This window comes from Chlorocebus sabaeus, chromosome 18 (assembly GCF_047675955.1).
Source record: "Chlorocebus sabaeus isolate Y175 chromosome 18, mChlSab1.0.hap1, whole genome shotgun sequence".
Lineage (NCBI taxonomy): Eukaryota > Metazoa > Chordata > Mammalia > Primates > Cercopithecidae > Chlorocebus > Chlorocebus sabaeus.
In genome coordinates, this window is record NC_132921.1 from 14,039,314 (window position 1) to 14,052,372 (window position 13,059).

The following is a 13,059-nucleotide window of genomic DNA, read 5'->3' on the forward strand; positions in this document are numbered from 1 at the left end:
TCTCGTGCTCTTGAATTAATAAGCAGATAAAGGCATCACTGGCAAGCCCTGCATAATAAATTATCCTTATGAAAGGGTTATTGTGCTGCTACACAATAGGAGGACTATAAATCTAACTTGAGAGACTCACTGGTATGTCACTTAACAATGACCTAATCGTCAGTTCTGTGGAGGATTACAGGAACCCACTAAAGAGAACATCCCTAAGAATTCAGACTTTTCAGGAAAGTTATTTCTCCTCCAAAAACTATCTAAAATATATATTATTTGTATTTTGGATAAACCATAAAATATTTATCCTTGTTTCTGTCTCTGTGTTCTGAACTCAGAAATCATTGGAATTGAAAAGAAAATAAACAATTGAGAAGATCGATGAGGAAAAAAGCTTATTTGAAAATATCAATAAAAATAACAACACTCAGGCAAGACTGACAAAACAAAAAAATATATATACAAATTATTAATAGCAGGACTAAAAAGAACCAGGGATACTTACTTGATAAGATTTTGCTGGTTCCCCACCAAAATCTCATCCTGAGTTGTAGCTTCATTAATCCTCATGCATCATGGGAGGGACCCATTGGAAAGGACCCCTTAGTGTTCTTACAATGTTTGTCACATGCTGCTTTTTCCCCTGTTTATTTTATACCAACCCATTGTCCTAGTTTCTGCACTCAAAGAAGGCAGAAGTCAAAACCATTGCTGTTGTCTTTGAATATGCTGTCTACTGGAATTTTCTCAACATCCTGTCCTAAACTCTTCCTTACTATAAGAATATTATTTTATGTCATATATTCTCTGTGAAGGATTTCCTAATGTTTTAAGTTAGATCTTCAAAATGTCTCACAGCAGCCTGTGCTTATTTTTATGTGATTAGTAATTAGTACTGTTACTATATTGTAATTATAGTATGGCAAATAATTATCATCATTAATTAATTGATTGTTTGATACATGGAAAGTGCCCATTCATACTTTTATTTCTTCATTAAACTAAGAAATATTGATCACATCCAGTATTAATTCATTATAATATCAATACACATATAACCTGACTCCCCATTTCACTCAATTCTACTCCTTAAATGATCTTGACACCCACTGTGTGTCAACCTTTTAATCCTCTGGTTAGTTCCTAGACCAACTCTTGATAACAACATTCTCTACATCAATCCATTTTCAAGTATCTCACATTCTGATAACCAATACCTATTTCCATTGATCCAATTTTGCAGAGCTAGAATAAAACCTACTAAGTCATAGTGTATACTTCTTTTTACATATTACTGAATTTTCTGTACTAGTATTTTGATAAGGATTTTTGAATCTATATTTATGAAGGATATTGGTCTGTAGGGTTTTGGAGTTTTTGTATGAATTTTGCCTGCATTTAGCATCAGGATACTATTATCTTCATAAAATGAATTAAGAAGTATTTTCTATTTTCTAAAAGGGGTTATATAGAATTGATGTTACTTATTTTGAAAGTGTTTGGTAGTGTATTAGTCCATTCTCATGCTGTTAATAAAGACATACCCGAGACTGGGTAATTTACAAAGGAAACAAGTTTAATGGGCTCACAGTTCCATATGGCTGGGGAGGCCTCACAATCATGGTGAAAGGCAAAAGAAGAACAAAGGGATGTCTTATATGGCAACAGGCAAGAGAGCCTGTGAAGATGACCTCCCCTTTGTAAAATCATTAGATCTTGTGAGATGTATTCATTATCAAGAGAACAGCATGGGAATAACCCATCCCCAGGATTCAATTACCTTCCACTGGGTCCCTCCCATGATACATGAGGATAATGGAGCTATAATTCAAGACGAGATTTTGGTGGGGAAACAGCCAAATCATATCAAGTAAGTGTCAATGGTTCTTTTAGTCCTGCTATTAATTTTATATATATATATATATATATATATATATATATATATATATATATATATATATATTTTGCTTTGTTAGTCTTGCCTGAGTGTTGTTATTTTTGTTGATATTTTCAAATAAGCTTTTTTCCTCATTGATCTTCTCAATTGTTTATTTTCTTTTCAATTCCAATTTCAATTCCAATGATTTCTGCTTGTCTTCATTATCTTTTCCTGCTGCTTGTTTTGGGTTTATTTGGCTCTTCATTTTTACATTATGAAGATGTAAACTTAGATTAGTGATTTGATACATTTCTTTCTTTTTTAAGGTGTGCATTTAACGTTATTAAATATGTCTTTCTTAGCACTGCTTTTACTTTGTTTCACACAGTTTGACATGTTGTGTTTTAATTTTTATTCAGTTCCATATATTTTTTAAATTTCCTTTTGTACTTCTACTTTGACCCATGGATGATTTATAAGTATATTGTTTAGTTTCCAGGTGTTTGGAGATTCTTCTATCTTCCAATTGTTTATTTTTAGTTTGATTCCTTTTTTTTTTTTTTTTTTTTTTTTTTTGAACACACTTGACACACTTGATATGGGTTGGCTGTGTCCCCACCAAAATTTCATCTTGAATTGTAGTTCCTGTAATCCCCATGTGTCATGTGAAAGGTCAGGTGGAGATAATTGAAGCATGGGGGCAGTTTCCCCCATCCTGTTCTTGTGATGTTGAGTTAGTTCTCATGAGAGCTGATAGTTTTATAAGGGGCTTCCCCCTTCACTGGGCACTCATCCTTCTCCTTCCTGCCTTCATGTGAAGGAGTATGTGTTTCCTTCCCTTTCCACCCTAATCCTAAGTTTTTCTGAGGCCTCCGCAGCCATGATGAACTGTGAGTTAATAAAACTTCTTTCCTTTATAAATTACCCAGGGTCAGGCATGTCTTTATTTGCAGCATAAGAACAGACTAATACAATACTTTTATTTATTTTGATTATTTTATATGTTCTGAGCTTATTTTATTGTGGAGGGTATGATGCATTTTGGTATTTGTTCCACAGGCTCTTGGAAAGGATGTGTATTGTTTTGCTGGGTAAAATGCTGTATAAATGTAGATTGGATTGTGTTGTTGATGGTGTTGCATTCTTCTACATTGTTGCTGATTTTCCGTCTTGTTTTATCACTTACTGAGAGAAGCTTGTTGAAATCTCTAACATAACTGTGCGTTATCTGTTCTTTCAGTTCTATCAGATTTTGCTTCATATTTTTGCAGTTCTGTTGTATGTTGCATACATATTACATTTGTTCTGCCTTCTTAGATTGTATCTCTGTGTCTAGTAATTTTATTTTCCCTGAAGTCTCCTTTATTTAATATGAATATAACCCCCACTGCCTTACTTTGTTTGCATGATATATCTTATTCCATCCTTTTACTTTCAACCTGCCTATATTGCTATATTTGAAGTGATTTGTTTGCAAACAGCATATAGTAGGGTCATATTCTTACATTTATTCTGCTATGGCCTGTCTTTTAAATGTGCATTTAGACCATTTTTATTTAATACAATTATTGGTATGTTAGGGCTTAAGCCTGCAATTTTATTTTATTTTTCTATTTGCTTTCTCATTCTCCATTTTACTTCCCTTGCTTTCTGGTGGATTGCTTGAAATTTTAACATAATTTCATTTTGATTAATCTATAGTGTTTTTGAATATACCTATTTGTTGTTTGTGTAGTGACAGCTCTAAGTATTACATTTATGTGCATAACCTGTGAAGTTTACCAGTGTAATCAATTCACCAGTTTGAGCGAAGGGTAGAAATTTTACTTCTCTTTTACCCTCCCAATTACTATGTAATTGTTTTTAATACAGCTCCTACATACATTCCAAACCTTAATACACTGGGTTATAATTTTTTATTCAATCATCAAATAAAATTCACAAGTCACAAGAGAGAAAGAAAAAAAAAAGCCTATTTATTTACCTACATGTATGCTTACCATGTTATTTTTTTCCTTCTTGGTGTTCTAAGGTATATATTTTTTCTTTTCTTTCTGTTTAGACTGCTTCCTCTAGCTGCACTTTTAGCTTAGATCTGCTGGTGACAAATTCACTTAGTTTTGCTTCATTTAAGACTGTCTTGAGTTCTCTTTCATTCCTAAAAAGCAGCTTTACTGGACATACAGTTCCCAGTTGACCAATGCTTTTCTTCCGGCACTTCAATATATTGTACCATTTTATTATGTACTTCATGATTTCCACCATTCAATTTGTTTTTCCACTATAGATAAGGTATTTATTTTCTGATTTCTTTCAAGATTGTTTTATTTGGCTTTAGTTTTTAAAGGTTTCAATACGACGTGCATTGGTGTGAATTTCTTTGGATTCATCTTCCTTGATATTTGCTCAGCTTCTTAAATCTGCAGGTTTATGTTTATGTCTCTTGCCAAACTGAGAAGTTTTATCTACATTTCTTCAAGTACTTTTTTATTGTCACCCTCTTTCTCCTCTCCTTCTGGAATTTCAATAGCATAACTATTAGAACATTGATAATGGTCTCACAAGACCCTGAAGCTCCGCTGTGTTTTCAGTCTATTTCCTCCGTTGTTCAGATTGGGTAATTTCTACTGTTCTATCTTCAAGTTTGCTGGTTCTTTCTTGTATCCCATTGATTCTGTAGCTGAATCCCTCCCGTAAGCTTTTCTTTGGTTATTGTATTTTTCTCTTTATTTCCTATTTCCATTTTATTGTTCCAGGCATATTCTTTTCATTGCTGAGATATATTTTTCTCTGAGGCATTTTAGTACTTGTTTCCAGTGTGTTCCTAAGTGCTTGCTGAAGCATTTCATCGTGGCTGCATTAAATTTTTTGTTTGACAATGAATATCTCTATAATTTCCATATTGCCTTCTCTTGATTGTTTTCATTAAGTTTGAGATCATCTTGGTGTACAGAAAAAAAGACAAAAAACAAAACCAACAACTTCTTTTTTTCCCCATACTCTCACTCAACACAGGACATTTCTGATCACCAAAATGTCTATCGGGGTAAAGGGAGATTTTCCACACTAACCAGTTTTTTAACATCAATTGATTGTCCTACAATTTAACTCAATTCTGACACTCTCTACTTGGAGATAGCGTCAGATATAACAGATTAATGGCTCAGTCCCACAAGACTGCTTCCCCACTTTAGGGATCAATTACAAGTCCAGGTTACCTGTGTTTTACCAAGCAGTATTCATTAAAGTTTTCCACAACCCCTTCCTCAGGTACAGTCATTTGCTAAAAATGACTCATAGAACTCAGGAAAACACTCCACCCTTATCCACATCATAAAAGGATACAATTCAGAAATAGAAGAAATAAATGCATAAGACAAGGTACTGGGGGAAGGAGTAGAGCACTTGTCTGTCCTACCTGGGCACAGCAATCCCCATGTGTTTGGCAGCCCATAAGTTTTTCATGCCCCAATCTTTTATTTTTGATGGAGCCCTCATTTCATAGGGTATAATTGGTTAAATCATTTGTCACTGCTGATTGGCTCAAGTTTTAACTCCTCTCCCATACCTAGAGTCAAAAATTGGACTAAAGTTTAAACCCTCTAATGAAATAGTTGATTTTTCGGGCAACACACCCCATTCTTAGGATATCAAGGAGGCCTCAGCCATCAGTCATCTCACTAGCATACAAAAACATCACTTTGGAGATTCTATTGGTTTCAGGATCCATGTGCTAAGAAATGGGGTCAAAGATAAAAATATGTATTTCTTATCATTTATCACAATATAACTCCTGATTTGAGGTACTACAAGTAAACTTTGATTGAAATCTGGACATTTTCATGTTATGTTATGGGATTCTAGGTTATATTTAAACCATCTGTTTTAACAATTTTTTTCATGTCTGTGACAGGTGAATGAATGTCTCATTAATGCGTGGTGAAAGTAGACATCTATTAATAGGTTCCCCATTAAACCTTTGTTGATGCTGAAGGGGAAAGGGTTCCTCATAACTGCCAAGTAGGGGTGGGAGTTTTGGCTCCCCAATGCCGTTTACTCTCATCTTGCTGTGGGGGTGGCTTCATTGCCATTCTGAAATAGTAAAGGTCCTGACGCCCCACGAGGCTGCCTCAGACATCATCCAAAAATAGAAAGAGGAGGGTCATTACTGACCCGTGGGGATAGAAATTTTGGCTCCCTCTTTGGCCTTCTCTGCTACTACTGTGGAAAGTGTGTTGGAGCAGTTCTTCCCAGTTTTATAAGGATAGAAATCTAGGTTCACCAATCAGCTTTTGCTGACATGTGGAGGGTGGAGGAGCACAACTTTTCCTGGGGCTTGGGTGTGCTAGAGTGCTAATGGACTGAAAGTTTTCTCTCTTGCTATGTGGCCTTTAACCTAGTGTTTGATTAGAGAGAAAAGGATTTAGTTGGAGTGCCTGTTGTCATTCCCAGATTGACAGCTTCTTTGACTGTAAGTCTGGGATATATGAAGAAAATAAAGGAAAAAAATAAAAAACTGACAACTGTGTCATTCTTGGCTACCTGGTTCCCTTGCTGGCTGTCTTCTCTACAACATTTAGCATTTTGTATATATATGTATATGGATAGATAGAGAGTTTTTTGTTTTTTGGGGTTTGTTTTTTTTTTGAGATGGAGTCTGGCTCTGTCGCCAGGCTGGATTGCAGTGGCGCGATCTCGGCTCACTGTAACCTCTGTCTCATGGGTTCAAGTGATTCTCCTGCCTCAGCCTCCTGAGTAGTGGAATTACAGGCCTGTGCCACCATGCCCAGCTAATTTTTGTATTTTTAGTAGAGACGGGGTTTCACCCTGTTAGCTGGGATGGTCTCGATCTCTTAATCTTGTGATCTGCCCACCTCAGCCTCCCAAAGTGCTGGGATCACAGGCGTGAGCCACCGCGCCTGGTCTATTTTATATTTATATAACAACCATGATTGCAAGTTCTAAGTCGTGGGAAGAATATGGAAAAGTACATCTACTCCATTTTCCTGGAAATGGAAGTCCTGTAACTTCATTCCGAAATTTTTTAAAAAGGAAAAACAAGAAATACAGGCATTCATCTTACTTCAACTTTTACATGTAGATATCAGAGCAATAAAACATCTTCCATATGTCTTATATTTATAATCTCATTCATTCATACAAGTATATTCTAAAAGATATTTTTATTACTACTTTGTATTTTAGAAAACTGATGTTTACAAAGATTATCGTATAGTAGGCGGGTAGTAAGTAGAGGAGACAGTTTGAATCTAGAGAAAGTGACCTTAAATTCTGCTTTATAACCACTGCATCATGTGATATTTGTAATTCAAATAGTGAGTATATTTTAATTATGGCACTTATATTTTAATAGCAAATCATAAAGTTGAACAAATCGAATCAGTGACATTCTCTTAGCATACAAAAGAAAATACTTCTAAGTACAGAAATTCTAAGAAAAACTCTTTGAAGATAAAAATTTTTAATAAAAATATTATATGTAATGTAATTGCATTAGAGCCACATTAACTAATATTATTAAGCCTATCTTATTCTCCTAGAAATATATAATACATTTAAATGCAAATGAGTTAGCACAAAATAAGCTTTTAATTAATGAATAAAGATTACATTAAAGTGGTATTCCATATGTATTTTCATGAAATAAATTTGCATTATAACTAAGACGTGTTAGAACCTCCAATCACCACGCTATGTAGTTCAATATTGGAATTTCATCTTTCAAAATATAACACTTTTCAATTATTCATATAATTATTTTTACTAAAAATGTTAGTGACCTGTTTCACCAATAATTTTTTCTAAATTAATTTGGGTGATGAGGATTATTATTTTCAATTTATAGGTTAAAATTATTTTCAATGAAAGCAAAGTTAAATAATATAAATTACTAAAGTACAAGTCTCTAAAAATTAACTTTTAAAAAGGAACCGTAATTGCTCTTTTCCTATTTCTGATTATTCTAAAAAGTTGATAACTCTAGTAAACAGTAATAATGATTAATAATGTTCTCTCATATAAAGTCAAGAAACCACATTTTGACCTTTAATATTCCTTTTATTCTATCCCTCTGTTTTCCTTCTTTTCTTTCACTGTACTTATAATTTTATAAAGTGGATTTTTTTAATTATAAAAAAATAATATATGTGCCTTATGCCTTTTGACACATACAGACGATTTGAAACTAAAACTTATCATACACATAAGATTGTAACTACAGGAAACAGCAGTGTTATTTTTAGAAAGGTGAGAAATAGAAATTGCATCTGAACAATAATTGTATTAATTTTGTGATCCTACCTAAGCATGTTCAGTAACAGCTTATGCATTTGCATTTGTTCACTAGTTTGCCATGCATTGATTAGTGTCAGACATAATACTAGTCGCTGGGGATATAATTATTAGCAACACATATTTCCATCTCCAAGCCTACAGGTGATTTTTAGTCGAAGAAGATTTTTAGTCTAATTGTATTCCAAATGTATTTATTTAAAATAGTAATCAGCAGGTTCAAGTATGAAAGTATATTAAAATACAGCTGGAGCGTGTTTGTTTGAAACAGGAGTAAAAATCATGCCATCCTAAACCGTCTTTTCAGCTCTGGTTTCTGTGTCTTTCACAACCTGGAATCATTCCATAGACATGGTTTCCCCAAGTTGCAGAAAAAGGGCAGCCACAATCCCACTAGCTAAAAACTCTCCTGCCCTAGCAGCTCTGCCCCTTACTTTCTTCCCCTTCCTCCCAACCCCCCAAAAAGAGACAATTTCTTTACCAGTGTCCTTGCTTCAATCATTTGTTAAAAACATGTAGTCAAGGCCAAAAGTTCAGAGACGTGTCCTAGGTTAACTAGCCTGGCTCATGCCACAAGCTAACCCCGCTTAGGGCATTGGGACTCAGTACTGATCGGATAAAAATAGGCAAGAACAGCTCCTCATCTCCTCACAGCCCTTTTTATGGGCGCCTGATGTTCTCTACTGGATATAAAAGATGTACTAGGAAAATAATAATTTTCCATTCTATTTGCTGCCATAATAAGTAAATGTAAATACACTCATGTTTCCATACACAAAACTCCAACATCACTACATTAATTTGTCTTTACATCATGGAACTATCAAAATCACTATCATCTGCAAAAATAAAAAATAAAAAATAAAAATTTCGTTTTTCTCTGTTACTACTTCCAGTGTGTCAAATGCAAGAGCTCTGTGTGAAATGGTGAAATGTATCATCCTCCATACACCTGTGCCTTGGTTTTCATGTGGATCTTCATTACCCAGAAATGCATGCAAAATATTTCTAACTACCTGAGGCAAACATCACGACTGCTGTATATCCCACAGGGTATTTGATTGTCTGATCTTCAGCGCAACCTAGGATAGCTGGAACAGATAAACGGAAGTCTCTGAATAAAGATATGAAGAATCATTAGAAGAGCCAACCTGAGCCAAACTGTGTCCCCTTCATCCAGAAACTATTGAATACTGCATAATGAAACACAAATACACCTGTCCTTCACTTTTCTCTATCAAATACCCTAAAGGCAACAATTGGGTGTGTTAGCTAGAAAACAAAGTACAGTGCCTAGAGAACAAAGTAAGGTACAACCTTTCAAACTTTTAGTTTCTAATCACTTGAAAACTTGCACATCAGAGCTAGCATGGTTGTTGCTACTTTTTGTTCCCTAACTATGTATTTAAATGCCCTCCTGTTGATAATTTCTGTTCATCGGGACACAACTGGTTGCAAAAAATAATGTAATTCAACTCTGATTAACCTTGTGAAAAAGAAAACAGGGTATTTTACAAACCTGTAAAGTCCAGCGATGGATTTGGATTCTAGATTGATACACTGGATCTATCAGTATAATAATGGCATGAAGGCTCCTCTTCACTTCACCTGGCTTTATTTTCCTGTAGACTCTCAGCAGCCAGAAGGCCAGACAACTGACAACCCCAGAATAACATTACTTCTAGTTCAGCTAATTCTTTCCCAGTAGTCCTACATTGGTATCAGGGAAGTCTCTAATTGGTCCTGTTGCTACCACATTCCCAAGACCCAGCCACTGTAGGCTACACAGAGTATGATATTCTACTGCGGGTTCATAATATACATGACTCAACAAAGGGGAAGAAGACAGGATATTGATGGGGATAGGCCCAAGACAACCAGTCAGGATGGAAAAGCAACTGGTACACATTAGAAAAAGAGGATGCTAGGCAAAGAAAAGGGCAAAAATAGAAGCAAAAAAGCATAGCTATTAAGTTTGTGCAAAAGTAATTGTGGTTTTTGCCATTTTTTAAATTAATTGCAAAAACCACAATTACTTTTGCACCAACCTAATAATATCCACATCAAAATAAGTCAAAAGTTATGGCAGAGGTATGATCCTATTAGTGTTTATAAAGTCATAACTACTACAGCATATAAAATTAATCTTAAGGGACAAATAGCTAGAAAGAAAAGGGAAGTGAGACAAGAGGACATTTAAATTTTGAAGGATAGAAGAATGAAGGAATGTGATGTAGTCGGGGAAAATAAAGCAGCTTTGTCTGAGTGGCGATGCAGGATGGGAAGATACAGTATAGGCGTGACCGCTTTATTTAAGCCTGGAGAAGTCTTCATTGTTCACTAATTTAAGAATAAGCTTTCATAATATATAATACATGATTCAATATGTTCTAAGTCATGTATTGGAAATATGCAAAATAATATTTATGAGTATGATATAGTTGAAGGTACAGAGCTCCAAAACATTTCAAATTTAGAGAACAGTCAGAGAGAATAAAATCTACAGGAAATTATTGAGTTTCTATCTTGATTATTTCATTAGCAACACCTTCTGCTAAATGACAAATGTTTTAACAGAAGTTCATCTGGCAGAAGATAACAAGATTCTGCACATGAAAGTGAAGTTTATTCTTCAACTTATTCTTCCATACATGTCTTATTTTTTATTTTACATTTAACTTTTAGTACTTGAGCTTGGTTTCACACAGTTAATTTTAAGCCATATGATGGAGACATGACCCTTTGCTCAGAAATAGAAAGTAATGAGGTATATGGAAAACAATGAAATTATAAACTTGACTGATCTCCTATTGTTGAAAGCCTTTCCTAGTGGAATTTCAGAAACAAGCTTGTCTGTTTGTTCATATCAGTGTCTTCTTGATAAAGTTATAAAAATATTTAACATAGACATTTCTCTCCCGCTAGAGTAGATACAGGTCTGTTTTTTTTATAAAATAGAGACACAGCATAAATGTTTCATTGCTACTTTCTATAAAATTTGAATATGAGTATTGGTATGTATGTCCCAGAATATTTATTGAAATAAAAAAATGAAAGGCTTAAGATGATGGAGATGTGTAAGTTACATAGTGTTAGAGTTTTTTTTTTTAATGGACATTTTAAGCTTTAAAGTCAGATAAACTTTTTCGTTCCTTTTGGTCCTGTACTCTTACTCTGTCTAGCTATGCAATGCTAAGCAAAATACTTCACCTCTATGAGCCTGAAGCTCTTCATAAGTAAAATAAGGAAAATAGCAACCCTCTCATAAACCACTGTGAAAAAAAATGAGATAAACCATATGTTGAACAGGCATTATTTTTTCATTGTTTTTCAAAATAGAATTCAAGGATTAATACCTTCCATGAAACTCGTGTGTTTTCATTATAGTAGATCAGCTCTTTCGTGCAATTTTTTACAGTTTTAAAATTACCAAAAATAAAGTCAAGAAATATTTAAGTAGTTAATAATATGTTTATATTAGGAGGATAGGAAAGAATAAAGACCTATTACTTGCTTCCCAATATCTTAAAATCCAGTTGGGAAAATAGAATTTCCTTAAAAAGGAAAAATAGAACATAGAAAAAAAGGTATGATGACAATAAAATGATTAGATAATTACCAAGTAAATTTTATCATATGTAGTGTTATGGAACTTCAGAAGGATGTTTTGATAGAGGAGGAGAAAATACTTTTGTATGGGGGCAAACCTATGAAAGAGGTGTTTTAGTATTTACAGTGCTTATTTTTTGTTTTATAACTACAAATGCAATTTTAATATTCAATAGCTATCATTTTCGTATACATTTGATTTTTTAAAAATTAAAAGCGATAGTTTACTTAGTATTTCATGATAATTAAAAATAATATCCGGCATTTAGTGATATATGCATCAGGCATTAATCTAAGCTGATTTGCATTATTTTATTTTCATAACTATTCTATGATGAGTTATTGTTATCTTTATTTCTCAGGGAAGGAAATTGAAACCAGAAAGTTTAAGTAAAATAAACAAGTTCATAGAGCTAGGAAATAGTAAAGTCACTCATAAATACTAAATAAAGAGAAAGGGTGTATTACTACAATTAAATCATCTGTACATTTAATTACAATTATGAGAATATGTAAGTACAATTCTTACCACTATTTCTTCCATAGAGCTACAATGATGAGATTATATAAGTACTATTTATACAACTATTTCTTCCAGAGAGCTACCAACACTGGCCCATAAGTGAATTAGAAAAGAATTACTGAGGAAAATTGTGTTAGTTTTTTTTTCCTACCACAAAACATTTGCTCCAAATTTCTCTAGATGAACGACTTTGAATTTATTATCAGTATTCCCAGTAGCTAACTTAATGCCTGGCATATAGGCCTGTGGGATACAAGTTTGTTGGCCTAATGAAGAGCCTTCTTCAAAGAGAAGAGACAGTACCAAGGACCCCAGGAAGATAAATGACTTAGTATTTGCATATTGCCTAATGATAGACAAACAGACAAGACAGACAGATACATACATAGAATATAAATCACTGCTTTGAGTAAAATACAAAATAAAAACATATTTCATGTCATTTATATAAAATGTTAAATGTAATCTTAAACATACTAATTAGAATAAAATAGTTTCTCTTATCATGATTTTCAGACTTAGCTTGTACCTCATCTATGTATAGACATACTTTCGTCATAAAAAAATTTATATCATAAGTAAGTTTATGAAACAAAACTAGAGGCAATCAATGAAAGAAACTTATTTTGATTCTATGAAGTGGGTTTCCTAGTTTTATCATTTATTTGGAATGAGTGATAAAGTTAATTAAACATTAAAAATGGGTTAAAGCTGAGGCATATAGTTTGATCTTAATTTTGACATT